The sequence below is a fragment of the Zosterops lateralis genome, assembly GCF_965231275.1.
Source record: "Zosterops lateralis genome assembly, chromosome: 16".
In the NCBI taxonomy this organism is placed as follows: Eukaryota; Metazoa; Chordata; class Aves; order Passeriformes; family Zosteropidae; genus Zosterops; species Zosterops lateralis.
Genome location: NC_139776.1, coordinates 12,767,720 through 12,785,988, shown reverse-complemented (window position 1 = coordinate 12,785,988; position 18,269 = coordinate 12,767,720). Strand labels below are relative to the sequence as shown.

General features: G+C 49.1%; 1 protein-coding gene across 5 annotated transcripts in view; it reads right to left on the bottom strand.

The window, feature by feature from the left end:
• Positions 1 to 18,269, bottom strand: part of CBFA2T2 (CBFA2/RUNX1 partner transcriptional co-repressor 2) — a 57,372-nt gene that overhangs the window by 29,089 nt on the left and 10,014 nt on the right. The window contains exon 1 of one of the 5 annotated variants that reach the window (XM_083873070.1): positions 7,034 to 7,366. The exons of 3 other annotated variants lie outside the window; for them this stretch is intronic. The gene's annotated coding sequence lies outside the window, so the exon portion shown is untranslated. Of the gene's footprint in view, positions 1 to 7,033; positions 7,367 to 18,269 lie in introns of those variants that run through there. One more of the 5 variants, XM_083873071.1, reaches the window with a different exon arrangement.

Here is an 18,269-nt window from a genome sequence, read left to right as displayed (position 1 = left end):
GGAAAAAGATGCACCAACAAAGTAAAAATCACAGAGAAAGGTTGAGATACACCACTGGAGAGATGCAGGATGAGCCCACAGCAAGCGTACTCACACACAAATGATAATTACCAAAAAACCCTAAATGAGTGAGGGCAGCTCAAAACAGACAGCAAAATCCAAGACTTTCCATTCCTTGACTTCTACAAGTTTAGAGATTCTTACCCTATTTCTTCTTAAGCTAAGTGCAAGGATCTTATAAAAACCCAATGATTTCTCTTCCTCAAGGTCTTCACTTCCTCCTCCTCCACATTTCATGCAAAGATAAAAGCAGCACAGGCAAAGTAAGTTCTTTAAAACCAGCCCATCAATAAAGAACAAAACTCTACAAAACTTGCAGTTTCACATATTCCTGAGATAGTCATATTAACTTCAATGAAAAAAAAAAAAAAAAAAAAGGTAGCAGTTGTTAAAAGGAAACACCAGCACCCCCCCAAAAACCCACCCTGAATTGTTTTCTATTCTCCTCAGCTCCAGGAACAAGAATCGTCACCTGCGTGTGAAAAAGCATGAAAAAAGCCCTGACTTATACATGCTCCCCACTAAGCACCAAAATGGCCTAACAAAAACCAAGCAAAAACAAAGCAAGCTGCAGAAACAGGTTATGCCCTGGGATCAGAAGGTGACACCAACAGCACTGAGGTGGCAGAAATAACCCCTCGCGCCTGCTGCTGAAAAGAACATTTCAGAACAGTGACATCAGGTAAAGCAGCAGCTTTTGAAAAAAGAAAGTGATCCAGGAGGTAGCTCCTTCCATATTGCAGGCGCTCACAGTAAACACCATATGGCCTGTTAATTTAATTAGGGAGAAGAAACCCCCTAAGTTTGAGATTTGACTTTGAAGGGTTTAAAACAAGTCTGAGGAAAATCGCTTGAGATATTCCACGAGGTTGTTTTGCCTCCTTCATTCACCTTCTGACCTGCTGGACCCGGTGGCTCTCCCCAGGCTGCACAGCACCCCTAAGAGCTGGAATTGTTTTAGAAGCCCACTCCCTTCCCCACCACTGCACCTGCAGGGATGCTTCCCTGGGAGATCTGGGTGGTCTATGCCAGGCAGGCAAGCCAGGAGAGTCTGCATCAGGAAGGAGGGACTTGGAGTAAATAAACCAAGTACTTCAGCTGAACACACCTTCTCAGACAGCAACCAGAATTTTTATTTTAAATCCTCACAATCTACACTGGGAGGTCCCACCTGTCAAAAGGAGGATGGAACTCATGGTGAAGGTCAACATGACAAATGGTGGAGCACCAATGCTGAGACATTAAGCCTCAGGGCAAGTCCACTCCCCATCCATAACTAAGTTTGCATCTGTAATCCTGAGATCAACCAACCAAGCTCCAGCTGTCCCTAAAGACTTTTGTATCTGAGCAAAGTTTCAGTGCAGTGCCTAATTCCAGACTAGCCAGGAGACTCTGCTGAATCAAATGTCATTCTCCATTATGAATATATCTTCCATGTCTCTTTGTGAGCAGAGAAAGGCATTTCTAGGATCATTTCCAGCTGGAGGTTTGCTTTCCTGCATCTGTGTGCATCCTGCACCACGATGGGACACTGCAGCACCTCTGCTGCCCTGCCAAGTCTGTGCACCAACTGCTCAGTGCATCACCAGCAGGAACAAGAGAGATCCCATGGAAATGGCTGCTGGGGCACCACCACGAATGCACAGACACAAAAGATGATGGTTCCCTGAGGAATGGCCTCCCAGGCTGTGCCAGCTGAGGCCCACAAGGCTCTGGTGGGCTCTCACCTCCAACAGCCCCTCAAGGCCAGGCAGCAGCAGGAACATCTCCATGGTGCTCCAAGGACCATCATCCCCACCCCTGCTGCTCTGCCAGGAGCCTCCAGCACAAACCTCACCAGCACAGCCTTTAGGGGTCTCAGCTGGGTAAGGGAACCCCAACACTTCTCCAGAGAGGTGTGACTGACCCACCTCAGTCGTGGGCCAGGGCTTGGGCACCCAGGCTGCTCAGGCAGGGGCACGGGGGGCAGCTCTGCCTGATGCCTCCAGCACAGCACCAGCTGCCAGGCCCCTCTGCTCCTGCCTGCACAAAGTAGGTCAGGGCTGCGTGGGCTGATCCCACAGGATGTGACCCACCGGGGCTGATCCCACAGGACGTGACCCACCTGGGCTCCCCACTTGAGATGCTCAGTGCTTCTGAAGAGCAGGTGCATTTCCCAGGCCCAGGTAGGGCACCAAGGGATGCTCCCTCCCTCCTCTTCCCAGCTGCAGCCCATCTTGTCTCGAGGAGAACCCAGGATGCTCCATGCCAGCACTACCCCAAGGGGGTATTTTGGGAGGTATGGACTTTCACAGGAACAATCACATTGTTCCTAGAAATTTGTAACTTCATTTGGCATGGAGTTTCTCCTTGGCTCCTCTCAACAGCTGACTACACTCACAAATTAACATCCCACTTGTTTAATTATGTTTTCCTTTTCCTTACCCAGACCCAGGCTGGGATCTGTATGTCCCTTTAATAGGTGTGTCACAGCAGTACGCCAGAGTTTCCCATTTTTTGGTTAAAAAAAAAAAAGCCAAAAAACAAGCCCAAACCCAAATAACAAAACATCTAAAGCCCAGCAGACTTCTTCCTGCTAGCAAGGAAACCTCCTCTCAGGACACTGCAAAGATTTAATTTACTACCAATTGCCCTCTGGTTATTTTACATTTATGGGGTGGGGGCTGAAGAAAGGAAGAAAGCAGAGAGGGTGTAATTAGCTGTGCTTGTAAAATGTTCATCCCAGTTGTAACAGCAACTGGAGCCTATTGGGGGCTTAATAGATTTCAGGGTTTTGTTGAAGCTGAAGGGTCTGTGTAGGGGTGGGAATAAAAAAAGAGGAAAAAAATATTAAAAAAAAAAATCAATAAGTGGATCCTACATCTTGCCACAGCCCCATATGGAAGTAATCAAGCACAAGGGTGGCAGCTGGGGCCAATAACAGTCACCTGCAGCCGAGGGACGTGGGGGTTTGGGATGGGTTTTTAATGCTAATTTCCTGGAGGAACAATGCGGGAGCGGCAGCCGAGGGCGGCTGAATGGGGAGCAGCGGAACAATGGCTGCACCTGGCGCTGCGGGCAGCCCGAGCCGCACGGCCGCAGCGCCCCGCACATCTGTTCGCACAATGCCCGCTCCCCGGCCCGCAACAGGTCCGGGCTCTGCCTCCTCATCCTCATCCTCCCCTCTGCTGTGGTCACAGACACTTCTGTGCCTTTCCAGGGTTTTTTTGTTTTTTTTTTTTTGGTTTTTTACACCGCATCCCACCGGCATCCCGCCGCCACAGACAAGGCGAGGAAGGAAAACTGACTCTTGGCTTTGAAGATCTGCAGGTGTTGGTTCTTCTCAATGGTGTTCTGGCCACCTGTGACTGTCCTCCTTCAATACCCCCCCACAGATCCTGCTGCAGGCACCAGAGATGGGAACGGGAATCCCGCGGCCGGGAGCACGCCGAGGAAATTCAATACGGATTATTCTAAAGCCTTAAGCTTAGCTTATAAAAATGCCACTGCCCAGCGCAATAAAAGGCATGATAGTTACACTTTAAAATGCTTTGAAACCTCTGAAATCGCTATTGTCCTGTCGGACATAAGCTGCTGACACACAAAGCCGTGCTGAGGTCAAGGTCCTGCCTCAGAAAATTGCTTGCAGACCCAGGAACTGAACCCAAGCCTCTCCGTGCTGCACTTCAACTGTGGGATCACTGCTCACCATTTCTTCCTGGCTGCTGCTCCCACTCTAAACAAAGGTTTTTCCAGCCGTTCCCTGAACGCTGCATGAATTGAGGCAGTCTCCATCATAAAAATAAAAGTTGAACAGACTCCCAGAGACCTGCAGTGATGCTGCCCCCAGGGACTGCTCTGGAGTGTCTGTCGAAACACATTTCATACCTTGCTCCCAACAAGCAATCAGATATGGAAATAGTCACTAGACAAAGGCGAGCTTACAATCCAGCCCAGAACAAGTATGGATAAACCAGCTCTTATAATGGGAAAAAACCCAACAGGCAACAGATTATGAGCATCTCCTCCTCAGATTTAAAAACTAGCCAGCATTGACTTAAATCTGCCTCGTGTGCCCAAGTCCTCAAATGACTGTGTTCAGCTCTCCAGCTATACTATAAACATCACACATGCACGTCAAACAAATCTCGTTTTTTGTCCAAACTTTAAAAAAACAGATCTGGAAAAAACAAGAGGCCACCTGGCTCCCCCATCCCATCCCAAAACCGTGGGAGAGCGCTGCCTCCTGCTAAATGCTGCTGGTGGTTACTGCATTTATGGGTCAATTTGGGGACTGGAGGGCTGGTCGACTTGAAAACTCAGCTCCTGCAGTCAAACCACACAAACCTGTCAAACCAGTGATAACCTCTCCAAGCCAAAATCCACCGTGGGAGACGCAAGACAAAGCTCTGTAAAGCAGCAGTAAAATCATTTGGGACTCACACTCGGCGCGACAGGCGAGGCAGCATTAAGTGAAACCCTGCTCTCTGGGGGACACTGGTCCTCTAAGACTGAGAGGAATAAGCCAGAAAAAACCCAAACCCAACAGCCTGACCCAGTGTTCATGTGAGCAAAGCTCCCTCTGCTTTGGCGGGTTTAAACAAGCCTCTGCAACACCAGCAGATGCAAGTTGCAAAAATAGCAGCATCTTGGAAGTAAGCAGGGGCTGTGGCTCCAGTCCCTGGGCAGAGCAGAGCCTGGCTTGGCAGCACTGGTTTGGCCTTTTCACTATTAAATGGAGTTTCTGCTCTGTTCCTCGGGGCATTCCCTGTGTAATAGAGTTCTCAGATTAACGATTCACTCTCCTTGCCTTTAGCAATTCTGCTCTTTCCTCAAACCCTTCAAATCCTTCCCTTGGCTTAGCTGCACTTTCCTGTTGGCAGTCTTTGCTCAAACTGCCTTTGGTTCACTCCTTTTTCCTTGTTTCCCATACAGGAGTCTCTGAGTTTTGCATTATTTGTGTGTTTCTCCAGCTGCTGGATGTGCTGGGCTACCTGGTTGTGAAGGGCACACAGTCATTTAGGTGAAGCCCAGGCAGTTCCAAAAATCAGACTAAACATCTTTTCCATACTAATAGTGAAAATCACGTTATCCAGCAGACAATAGTGGAGGGGAAAAAACTGTATTTAGTTGAATGTCCTGCACCACTTCTACAAAATTATTAGGAACTGGTGACAAAGTTTCAAGCCACCCTCTTCTCCAAAATACAACCACCTCTCTCATCAACGCACTCGGCTCATCAGGCACCCTAAATCCTTTTTACAGATAAAGGAGCCTAATGGAAAAAAAAGAAAGTTTCCTGCAGGGCTTGAGCAGGACTCTACCAAAGGAGTTATTTAATGGCCAAATTGTGCTGCCCTGATGCCGGCAGAACTTCCGTTTGCTTCATCAGGGCTCCTCTTGCAAGGAGACCACAGAGCAGCTGCTCCAGCACCCTGCACTGCCTGCTCACATTCGGGAAGTCTGCAGGAGGGCAGCAGCACAGGAGCACGGCTCTTTGCTCTGAGATATCATCACACTCTGTGTGGCTTTGCTGGGCATTTTTGGGGTTTCAAACTCCTTTGTGCTGGTGCACTTTGGGATGTTGAAGTGCACACACTCCTTCTGCCTCCTCTCCAGGGACACACAGGAGGTGTTTGGTGGGTCTCTAGAAGCAGACTTATAATAACATATAGTATTTTTAAAAGCCTCTACTCAAATGCTTGCATGCTGCAAAAGACACAAAACCTTAAGGTGGCCCATGGAGTAGCCAAACTGACCAAGCACAGAGCTGCAGCCCAAGCACAATGCCAGGGAGCCCAGCCAGGCTCTCCCTCAGGAAACCCCATCATCTGGCATGGTTAAAGCTAACCTGGACAAAGCAACAGCAAAGGGAATCATCCTGCACCAGGCAGCCCAGCAAATAGTCCTCTCTCTTCTTCCAGCCTGACAGCAAGTGATGCTCAGCCACATTGCAGCTCCCCAAACTTTGAGTGCTGATTTTGGTGCATCTCCTGTGGCTGGGCAGGATTTCTCCAGCACATAAAATGGACTGAGTATCATTGCACAGGAGCTGAGTGGTGTAGGGGACAGAAAAAGCTGGGAGTATTTGGGGAAGGATCTTTACAACAAGCTACACCAGAGGGTCAGAGGACTAATTTCAACTGCTGAACCTTCCCAAAAGACAAGGAGGGGGGAAAAGGGCAGGTTTAAACAAAATACACAAGATGCGGGGATTACAATAGAAAAAGAGAAAATACAGCCTGTCTACAGCCCGACAGTAAAAATACATAGGGGAGGTGAGTTCTGGTATCCGAAGACTGATCTGGGAGATTTAGATGCTGGGAGCATCAGTTGCTGCTCAAGGAGTGCAAAGACAAAAAGGGAGCAGCCTCTGCCACAATGCAGAGAAGCCCTGAAAACACGGGGAAAATTAAGGAAATTTGGGAGCCAATGGAAGAAATCCACCTCTGCAGTTTACCCCCCTCCTCCCAGCTTCAACACCAGCATGCAGAAACCAGAGTAAGCCTAGGCACAGCAGAAAACCACGTTCTGCTAAAACACACAAAACCCTTCCTGCCTTGCCATTTCCCCAGAAAACGCCAAATCCCAGCCCCCTGCTCGTGGAGGGGGGGTGGGTGGGGGGAAGAGAAAAAAAAAAAAAAAAAAAAAATAACCATTCCATAGCAACCCAGAACGAGCTGTACCGCAGCTCTCCTCAGAGAGAGAGTTTAGTGTTTTTTCAGCTGCAGAATCCTCGCAAGCAGCCGGCTGGGCTATTGAAGTTTTCCCCGGCACTGCAGAGGACCGAGGCAAGGCTGGCAAAGCGCTGCGGCCGCCGCCGCTCCCGCCCTCTGCCCGTACCTGCCCCCGGAGCTGGGGGCTCTCCCCAGCCCGCCTGCAGAACCCGAGGAGCTCCCCAAACCTTGCCCAGGGCTGAGCATCCCCCCGAGCATCCCCCGCGGCTCCGGGTACGCCGAGCGCCTGCTTAAAAATAATCCCGCTCCTTGCTTACCCTACCCAGCGAGGTTGCGAGGATCCAGCTGCCGTGCAATACACCTCGCTTCTTTCAAATAGAAAGAAAAGCGCTCTTCCTCCTCCTCCTCCTCCGCCCGTGATCTTCGAGCGCAGCCGGAGCCCAGCCTGCCTTCTCCTTTCATTAGCTGGACATGTGTCAGGTCCCGCACATCTGCGATTTCTCACTGCCTGGAGCCGCCTGTCCGATTCCAGGGAAACACAGATGGATCCCAGATGGGAAGGTCCTGCCAAACAGACCAGCTCTCCACCTTGCCAGAATACCCAGCTTAGAGGCACACACCCTGGGCTCCCTGCCTGCTCCCTGCCTGCGCCGCGCTGCTGCCAGGCTGCTCGCCAGCTGATGTCACCAGGCACACACCTACCAGCGCCTCGCCGCCCGCCTGACATTAACTTGTTAAATACACGGAATTTGTTTATGGCCGCAGGAACAGCGAGGCAGCGGCAGGAGCTGAAGGAGCTGCCACCCTCCCCAGAGCAGCCGTGCCTTGTGCGGCACCGGGGGCTCAGCAGCCTCAGCCTCGCGCTGGGTTTTGAAATCGGGACGAGCTGTTGGGCAAACCGGCGGATTAATTTTCCGAAGGTTTCCCCCACGCACGTAAATCTTCGCTGCGAGCTCCCTCCAAGCAAGCCTAGCGCCAGAGTTTGCGGCGCTGGAAAGATGGCATGTGTTAGCAATTAGAAGCAACAACAAGATAACAAGATACTGATGTTGCAAGGGTACCAAACGCGGACTGGAAAATTCAAAGGAAGGGCAATTAAATGTGTAACATACTACCCGGCTCGAAGAGGAAGTGTTAAAGGAAAATGTAAATCCGAAATGTTTTATACCGGGAGTAAACTCCACCGGAGATCAGAGCAGGAACCCACCGGGCACGACCACACTTGGCCATTTCCCCCTCCCATTAATGCACAGACGCGGCTGTGCCACCTACAAACCCCCGGGTAATCCCGACCGGCTGCTCCCCGAGGTGCGGCGTGAACAACACGCATTAACTGGAGGCCCCTGACTAATCCCATCAGGCCGGCACCATTCACCGCCAGCCGGGCGCTGGGCAAACACGGATTTACACAACAGCATTGCCGGCTGCCGGGCTCCTGCCCCAGCAGGGGCAACCACCCCTCCGGACAGCCCAAACTGTCCTGCTCCTCGCCATCCCACCGCCAGCTCCCGACAAACCAGCCGGCAGGAGAGGCAATGAATGTTTGCATTCTGCCCTCAGACCGTGCTCAGGCACATTTTAAGACCTCAGCAGTGATTCGCTGCTCCAGTCCGTACAGCTGAGCAGGCTCAGGTCTTGATCCTTTCCAAATCTCTGCAGTCAACACCTTCTTTGCAGGCAACACCACCTTTCTCTCCAGCTACTTTTTTTGAGAACCAGGGACCTCAGTACTTTCCTAGCTCAGCAAATTAAGAGCCTGCCACTGCCCAAGCTGGGGGATGCTGCTTTTTTACAAGTCCAAAAATCAAGCATGCCAAATTCTCCACAGCTGGTGTAGGCATGACGGGATAGTTACTTGTTCACAGGCAGCAAAATGCTCCTTTTTATGAAATTCCCAGTGCTCTGGCAGGCTACTGCTAACTGCTATGTCCATAAACCTCCTGGAGGTACTGCCCCCGGCAACTCACCTAACCCTTCACCCTGGCTTCCCTGCTGCTTAGTCCTAATTAGTTTAAGGTACCTCTGCTTCCCTTTGGGAGGGGAAGAGGCTGTAAAGGGAGAAAACTGCTTTAAAGGAAGTATTAAAAAGCATTCTGCAAGCAGGCACGGCATGAGTTCATGAACACAGGGGCCACAAACTCCTCCTGCAGAGGACAGGCCTCCCAATACAGGCAGGATGCTCTATGATAATGAGGGGGCAATTTGGACAGGAGACTTTGGGCTGCTGTAGGAGCACACAAAGCTGCTGCTTCCCTGGCTGGGCAAACATCACTCTGAGAACAGCAGCCTGACTGCAGGCAGAGGAGGAACAGGTTTACAGCAGCTTTCCCTCCTCCAAACCTCATCCGAGAGCCACAATTCCACATGCTTCAGTTGGGAAAAAAGAAGTGAATCGCATTCAAATATCAGCACACAAACACCTGGAGCATCCCATGAGATGATGCTCAGGCAGCAAAACAGGTTGGGAACAGGCTGAGCCAACAGAGCCTCCCAGCACCCCCTGCTTCCAGCAGCCCAGTCTCCACTGGAGGGGCTGCTGGCAAGGCACATCAATAAAACATTCAAGTTCAGAAAGTTCAGCTCGCTGGGGCTTCTGACACTTCTGATGGAGGTTGCGCAAAATACTGAAGCTCTCAATATTTCATAAGCTGAGATGGAAAAACCATCTCTAAATTACACAGACAATGAAGGGAGGCACAACCCAAGCAGCTCCACCAACACCAGAACTAATAAAGTTATTTTCCTATGGACTTGCATGTCATGGTGTGCTCCTTGGCACCTCACGCTATGAGGTCCCCAACAGGAGCTGTCCCCGGCCGGGTCGTGGTGACAGTGGTGGCTCTCATGTGGATTCTCTGATGTCTTCTAAGAAGCAAGCTCATGTTGCAGCTCTGTCCTCAGTGGAGATGGTACCAGGCTGATGGATGCAGCCCTGTGCTCCCAGCATTAAGAATCCAGCATCAGGCACTGCCGCTCCCTGTCCAGCCCTGTCCCAACATCCCCAGACCAGCCTGAAGCTGGTCAGTGAACTCAAAAGCTGACTTTGGTCTGAGTGTGCCACAGGGGGGGATGCTGTATGATGAACAGCAGATGCTCAAGAGATGCTGCCTGGGATCTGTCAGGTCTTTGGGTCAAAGCCATAAGAGAAGTACCCTCAGAAGGCACAGGGGACATCCTGGGGTTGGGGGGCTTTATGTGGAACAGATAACCAGCATGAGGTGTTCCCTCACCTGCTTTTTTAATCCTGTTTCAGCTTAAGGACCTGAACAGTTTGTAACACTTCACACAAAAGCTGTCCACAACAGTGACAACTGGGTTCTAACTAGCCTTTGTCAACCTATGGCCAATGTTTTTATAACCTAAGGCACTTTGAAATGTCAAGAACTCAGGTCACTGCAAGTATTTTAAGTATAGTTACAAGGACTTCATAAACCTTCATGCAAAGGCACACAACTCTTTGTCACAGTGTCCACAGCCCAGTGTCTACCAAAACCTCACCATCCCCAGGGAATACATCTCCACTTCTTGCTAGGGAGGCAGGACTATGCCAGACCTCATGGCTCACCACTAGAGTGAGAAAGATGGATGTGTGCTTTTGGGCTCTCCAGGTATAAAAACTATGGACACCAGGGTGCTGTGAGAAGTCATTGTCAAAACTCCTTTGAAAGGCTCATGGATTGTCTCTTACACATGATCCATGCGCCTCAGCTCACCCAAACCACGACCTATCCGTAAGCTCACCACTGGCAGAGGCAGATCTGTGAAGTATAGAATCACAACATCCCAGAGTGGTTTGGGCTGGAAGGGACCTTAAAGCTCATTTCATTCCACCCCTTGCCATGGGCAGGGACACCTTCCACTGTCCCTGGGTGCTCCAAGTCCTGTCCAGCCTGGCCTTGGACACTTCCAGGGATCCAGGGGCAGCCACAGCTTCTCTGGGCACCCTGTGCCAGGGCTTCATTTTGCTCCAATCTCCATTCAATCTGAGATGGAGAGTTGATCCTCATGTCATCTACTGACCCCTGTCACTGTTCCCAAGAGGCTTGTCTGCTCCTAAACATGCATTAAGCAGATTTTGTAGCCCAGACACCAGCAGCACAGTGGAAGGAAGCAGAAGTGCAGGCAGCATGGGGAGAATTGGTTTCCCCAGCTCACCATGTTAATCTGCTCCTGCTTTCTTCTCCTGGGAATGTTCCATGGAAAGAACGATGCAAGCAAAGTTTGAACACTGGGAGCTATTGATACCTGCTGCTCAGTGTGGTTTCTGAGGAAAGTGAGGAAATCTGAAGAATTTTTCCAGTTTGCAGTGGAATTTTTATGCTTATCACAGCCCATTGCCACAGCGAGCACAAGAGGCCTGAACTGCTTCTGGTTTCTCTGCTGTTCCACAGATATTTCGTGATGTGTCTCGGCTTTATTTTTTGCCTGCTGTGTTCTTACCTCAGAAAGAAGCTTCACTTGAATTCAAGGCAACCCTGGAAAGCCTTTGCCTTTTTAAGCTGACCACTTTCCATTGCACAGAAAAATAAATCCAAATGCACTAAGGCAGCCAAAGCCATTTATCAGGCTAAGTAGAAACTGTAAATTCATGCTAACTGGAATCTGATGGAAACCAATTGGGATCCTCCTCCTCCTCCAGGCTCAGGTCTGGCAGGAAAGTCAAACATTTTATTGCCTTTTTTATGCCTTACAAGACAGTGGAGCCAAGAAGGGACTGCTCCCTTTGAAGTGATGCTGGTGGGGTTGCAAGGGACACTCAGTGACTTGAGTTCAAGCTCAACCCCCCAAAACAGAGATTAGACCTCTCCATCCCTGGCAAATTTATCACATTTAACAAACATCCTCTTTTCAATACATCCATTATTAGAATTAGCACATGGCAGATTATGTTAACAAGCTTAATTTGTCACAGAATCGTGGAGAAAGGTTCGGGTTGGAAGGGACCTTAAAGCTCATCTCGATCCACCCCCTGCCAGGGACACCTTCCACTATCCCAGGTTGTTTCAAGCCCATCCAGCCTGGCCTTGGACATTCCAAGGATCCAGGGGCAGCCACAGCTTCTCTGGGCACCCTGTGCCAGAGCCTCAGCACCTCACAGGGAACAATTCCATCCTAATATCCTGTCTAACCCTGGCAAGGCACACCCTCATCACTTGCAGACCTGTGTCCGAAGTCCCTCTCCAGCTCTCTTGGAGCCCTGTTAGGCACTGGAGAGGGCTCTAAGGTCTCCCTAGAACTTTCTCTTCTCCAGGCTGGACATCCTCAGCATTCCCAGCTTCTTCCCAGAGCAGAAGAGCTCCAGCCCTCAACAAAATCCAAATCCAACCACATTGCCTCCTTCAGGAGTGAACATGAGCAGTGTTTGGTTTTTGTGCCATTTCAATCCTGCCCAGAGAGGGGGAAAACCACATTAAAAGTTGGCCTTAACTGAGCTGGAAGAATTTTACACCCGGAGCATCCGCAATCAGACATTGCCAAAAAATCCCCAAAACAGTCAGGGGGAGCAAAGATGCATCAAGGAGTTAAACACAACCTCAGGAAGTTATTGAAGCTACTCCTGGATACCCATTAAGGGAGGGGACACACATCACTCAGGCACATGATGCTTTATTCCTGTGGCCACATATGTAAAGAAAAAAAACATGCAGGAACTGATGTCCTATGCAAAAATATCCCCTCCAAAACAACAAACCAATTCCTAAATCTAACACCCTTGCTCTGATTAGAAATCCAAGCTTCTGTAGCTGTCACGGGTATTTAAACTAAACACAGAAATATGGAAAAAATGAGTAATCCTATTTGGAGAGAGTAAAATCCAGCCTGCAGAGGATTAATTCTAGTCCAACAGCCCTGCAGCTTGACAGTATTTTCCAGATCAATAGCAGTGCCATTTGATTACAGAGATTTGTTCAAATACATACATCCACTCCCCTCCAGTTGTCATTTTGGTGATTCTCAACTTTAGTTGCCCAACACCCAGAGCAGGAGCACTCCTGGCACTGGAAGCTGTGTGGATGGAGCTCTGCTGCAGCTCTCAGTCACCTCTCCATTGCTTTAGAAAACCCAATTCCCTGCCTACATCTGACAGTTCTGCCCCACTCCTTGCAGGACCATCCTCTTTAACACCTGTTTATGGTGCAGACAAACTCTGGAAGCCAAAATCCTCCCTTTTCCAGGTGGGGTGGTGGCTTTGAGAGCTGTGTCCTGGATCAGGCACCTACTCTGGGCTCCTGGTGCTCCTCACTCATGCTCACAGATGTGGAAGACCATTTACAGTTAAGAAAGCACAGGTTAAAGCCTAACAAAGGAGCAGAATTTGGGGTTTTTGCCTCATCCCAGGGGCCACTGTGAGCAATAAAATGCATCTGATGGATCCCAAGCCCCTTCCCCACAGCAGGCTCACTACATCCCAGTTTGCTTCCAGCACCACCCTCCACTGGTGCCTTTCCTGCCACAAGCTCTGGCTCTTTCCCTGAGAATGGCTTTTCCTTCTTTATCTCAGGCCCTTTTAACAGAAGCTTTTTTTTCCCAATTTCACCCTGAGCTTCCCTCTGCCCCAGGCCCTGGGACTGCACATCTGTGAGGGCTGCTGGGGCTCTGCTCCTCTCCCAGTGCTTCAGAGGAGGAAAATGGTACCTCCCCACCACACAGCCACCCAAGGAGGGTTCTTTTTCATTTATTAGTTGTCACTAACCAAGTAACCTTGATTAAAAATATCACAATTCCAGTCTCCCTTTAAAATATAAAAAAACTCAACAAATCCCAAGTTGTTTTGTTCATTACACTCAGCAAAACCAGCAGCTGAGGATTTTAAGCAAGGTTTCCCAGCAGCATCCCAGTTTGGTGGCTTTGCAGGTTTAGCACCGAGCAGGGTTCCCTTCCTTCCAGCCTCAACCAATCACAAAAAAACCCCACATTTCAAACGTGGTTTTTGCTAGTTTTCCCTACATTTATTTTTTACCCATTTTTCCTTGCCAGCTCCCTTCTCCTGCTTTCCGCTGACCCTTTAGCCCAAACAAATGCTGGCTTTGGGGAGAGAAAAAAAGAAGAAAGAGCCCAGCGTAGCCCTTTGCGCCTGGCCCGGCATTCCAGCGCTGCGCTGCCGGCTCCACAAAGTCTGATTTAGGAGCACTGCTGGGAGCGATTAGTTTACGAAAGGCCCAGCACGCCCACCCAGGCGCAGGGAGGGCAGAGGCTCCCCTTTCACCGCTGCCATCGGTGGAGCGGAGCGGAGCGCTGGGCTGGGGCGGGCGGCCAGGGCAAGGGCAGCCCGGACAGACGGCGGGCAGAGGTCAGCGGGACGGCTGGACATCGTCCACAGCCCCGTGCTGCCGCAGGAGAGGAGATTAATTAATGGCATGCTTATTAAGAGAGCTCAGCCTCCGTCCAGACTCTCCTTTTATCCTGCCCGTCGCTCCTTGTTGCCGTGTCCTGTAACCACTTCTTCCTTTTTTTTGGTATCCTTTTTCCGTTTCCACTGCCGAGCTTTTAATCTCTTCTTTTAATCTGCTTCTTGCCTTATTTCTGCTTCCACAGTCTCCAGGCTCCTGGTCTGCCTCCATCCCTTCCTGGACAGCACAGAGAATCCCCAGCAGCTCATCCTGAGAATCATCACTGTCCTCCCAACCACTGGAGGCCCACGGAATCTGCTCAGCAAGCTCAGCCCCTGCCCAGATGTTTATTACCTGACCCTGTTACCTTCACAGAATTAAAGCATGCAACAAAAATGTGTGCCATGGGGAACTTGATGGCATGCTCTGCCAATAGCTGCCAGACTTTGGGCAGCTCAGTATCCCAAAAAGCCTGATGTGGATGTAAGACAGAGTTAACTCCCCAAAACTGAAGATCAGCTCAGTGGTGGGAGAGGCAGTGAGAAAGGAATGAAGCATCATTTTGGAGTCATCAGGGTTTTGACATTCTCCAACTGGCTTTTATTAGCATTGCATCTGTGTTTGGGTGCCTGAAGGAAGAAAAAAAAAAAAAAAATAAAAGGAAAGACTCATTTCCAGAGGTACAAAAGCAATCAGCAGGTTCTCTGTGCTTCCACAGCCTCTGGAGTGCTTGGATGCAGCTCAAGGAGGACCAGGCACAGTGAACAAGGACCTGAAATTTTATTACCTTCCCCTCCTGCCGGAAGCAGAGCCCATTTGCAGATTTACAGCTCGTGTCAACAGGAAGTTCGTGTTTACAAGTTTCCTGGAAAAAAAGCCAGCATTCCTGTCCTCCACCACAGCCTGGTGGGAATGCTGCCTCATGGGAGTGCTCAGATGGGTATGGGAGACAAGAATGAGTTTTAGCCATGTAAAACACACAGACAAATAGATAAAGCTATGGAAAAAATAAAAAAAAAAAAACTGAAGGCCAGAAGGAGAACAGTAATTCAGCAATTTGGTGGAAAATGCACAGCAAGACAGCACAGCCGTGTCTGGAAAAATACTTTTGTAGCATCTGGGATTCACACTTCAAAGAAGCAGAAGAATTTTAAGAGGATGAAAAGCTATATTCAGGCTAACATGAATTTTTCTCCTTCTGGTCCAACTCTCCTGTCATTTCCATTACACTGTTCCTCCAAGAGTCACAGCCAAGCTCAGCTGGTCACACTGGGGTGGGCCCTCCTCTCCCAGTAAAGGCATGAATGGGATCACAGTGTGTCTGGTGGGGCTGCTGGATCCACCAGGATCCATCCATCCCCAAGCCCAGCCCCAGATGGAGCTGAGGACATTGTTACTGCCTTCACAAACTGGAGCCCTGGGCCCAAACAGCCCTATCTTGTGAAACCTGGATGTAAAAATCTTCCCCTTTTATAAGGTTATTAAAAAAATAAAACTGAAACCAAACCAAAAAAAAAACAACCAAAAAAAACACCCAAAAACAACAACAACAAAAAAAAAAAAAAAAAAAAAAAAAAAAAAAAAAAAAAAAACCACAAAAAAACCCCCAAAAAAACCCCAAAAACAACAAAAACCAAAAAAACACCCAATATTTGTTCCAAAATTACACAAAACAAGAGGACACGAGGACAGCCAAAGGTCAAGTAGCCAGAGCTCTACCAGGATGCCAAAGACTCAAACCAGTAAATATTTATTTAGGCCATGCTGTACAGTTTAGTAAAGACAGATATGGAGTGCTTAAGGAGGTATCTGATCTCCTGAGAACATACTGCTCCCAAGGAAAGTTTCTGTCTTGACAGATGGACATTTTCCAACAGGAGGATGATCCAATCACAGGATCCCTCTGAAACAAGCTCATTCAACAACACACAACAGGTACAGAATACCAAGTCTCAAAAAGCCACACTCAGCTTCTCCCTAAAGAAAGAGCTGGAGAAAACCAAGCTGACAAAGTACTCAACCCACCCAGCCTTACCAAATTCCAGGATTTCACAGGCAGAAGCCTGAAACAACTGAGCTGAAGAGGAAACTCAGAATGGGTGCAGGCATCAGGTCCTTCCAACCCCACCACAGCTGTCCCCAACCCTTGCTGTCCCCAGCACAAACTCAGGGTGACCCCCCTCACCTAGAGCTGCACATCTCCACTCATTCCCTGGGTATTTGAATTCTTTCCACATCAACCAGCAGTGCTAAGGACAAAATTCCCAGTAGAATCAGAGAGATGAGAAAGAGACAGTCACACAAAGGTCCCAAAAGTTATTTTTCCATGCTAAGTCCTTAACAGGAAACCATTACTGAGGAGCTGCCTGCCCTGGATCTCAGCATTTCACATCCAGGTGTCACCATCCCTGTGCAGGAGGATGGAAGTTCAAAGGGAAGATTTTGCAACAGGCTGAAAGGAGCATTTGCTGAAAGCTTCCCATCAAAGGAGGCAGGTGTCTTCTACCCCACACAGTGGACACATGTGTTCAGACAACTTCAAGAGCCAGAAGAACCTAAACATCTGTATGCAAATTTACATGCAAAGAGAGGGAAAAGCAAGAAAATAATTACCTTCAATCTAAACCTCAGACTTACTAAACTTGAAACTTCAAAAGTCATCAAAATCTTAATTTTCTACGCCATGAGTTACATTAAAAAAACCCAAACAAAACCTCAGGGAGAAGAATGAAGCATCTTAACTTAAAAAGCAACAATAAAAACCTGGAGCAGGAGATAAAAAAACCAGATATTCATCAGCAAAACTCCTCTAAAGTGGGGTTGGAGTTGAAGGCAGAGGCAGTTAAACTGCAGCATTCTGCAAAGAGCTAATTTGATTTGGCTGTCACTACTGGGGGGAAAAACAGAACTAAAGCAGCTCAAACATTTACTTCCTCTTCATTTCATTAATCCTACCCGGGGCTGTGGCCCAGGTGAAGCTGAGTTTATTGCCCCCAGCCTGCTGTGGGGTGTGCTCTGCCCAGGTGAGCCAGCACCTCCCCGGGCTGCTCTGAACTTCTCCCAGCTGTGTTTTCCCCAAGTCCCAAACGTCCCCACCTGGTTCTGCAGATGGAGCAGCTGCAGTTGAAGGCAAACACCTGGTGAGCCACAGCCCTGCCCTGCATTGCAGAGGGAGAGCAGAGTTACAGCAGCTCCTGTCCTATTTAAGCTCGTGTCAGAGCAGTAAGGGCTGGTTTTGAAGTTAACAATCTGCCTCCTTTGAGCCCAGGGAACCTGAAAAGCTCAGCTGGGCAGTTTTGCACTGACCAGCCACCAAAAACCTCCTGAAGATGTGGAAAGGAGTGCTAAATCCAGCACAGGTCCTACCCAGAATAGACCACCATGGGATGCCCCAATGACTGTACCTCTACAGCAGCTGCATTTCTCACACACCAGCTTTGGGCAGCACCAACCCCACCAGCACAGAGCTGCAGGTGTGTCCAGGCCCCCTGATGGGCTCCAGGCTGCCAAGAGACTCCCTTGGGACAGAGGAAGGAAGACCCTGGTCCTGCTCACTGCTGATGTCTGACCTGGTGAATACTTGGAAATTCACTTCTCTAGAAAACCATCTGACAAATACTCATCCTCTAGGGAAAGTCATGATGAGCAGAGCAAGAGAAGTACTAGGACTGCTTTTTAAGGGATTTTTACAGCAGTCATGTCAAGTAACACCTCTCTTCAAGTCAATACTGCAGTCTGAGCAGGCTTTTAGTCCAACAGTTCATTCTTCTTGGAGACTCCTTACAACTAAGCAGCAGTGTCATACAACCACCTGGTTAGTAGTGCTGCTTCAGCATTTCTTTGCACCATTTTCCTCCAAGTTCTTGGTCAGTGATGGCAATATTTATACTAAGAACACAAGGATATATAACTATAAGAGTACAAACAGGAGAGGCAGACAGTGCATTAAAAAAAACCCAAATCCCCAGGCTACAGACATTGATAGTCACCAAAACACAGGGAAAAGAAGCTGTTTGTTACTTGGCAGCAATTTTCAAGTGACTTGAGCTGAATTCAGTATTGTAGTCACACAGGGAAAAAAATCCATGAGAAATGCTCAAGGCCAGGTTGGAATGGGCTCTCAGCAACCTGGGATAGGGGAAGGTGTCGCTGCCCACAGCAGGGGTTTGGAACAGGATGATCTTTAAGGTCTCTTCCAACCCAACCATCCTGCGAGTCTATG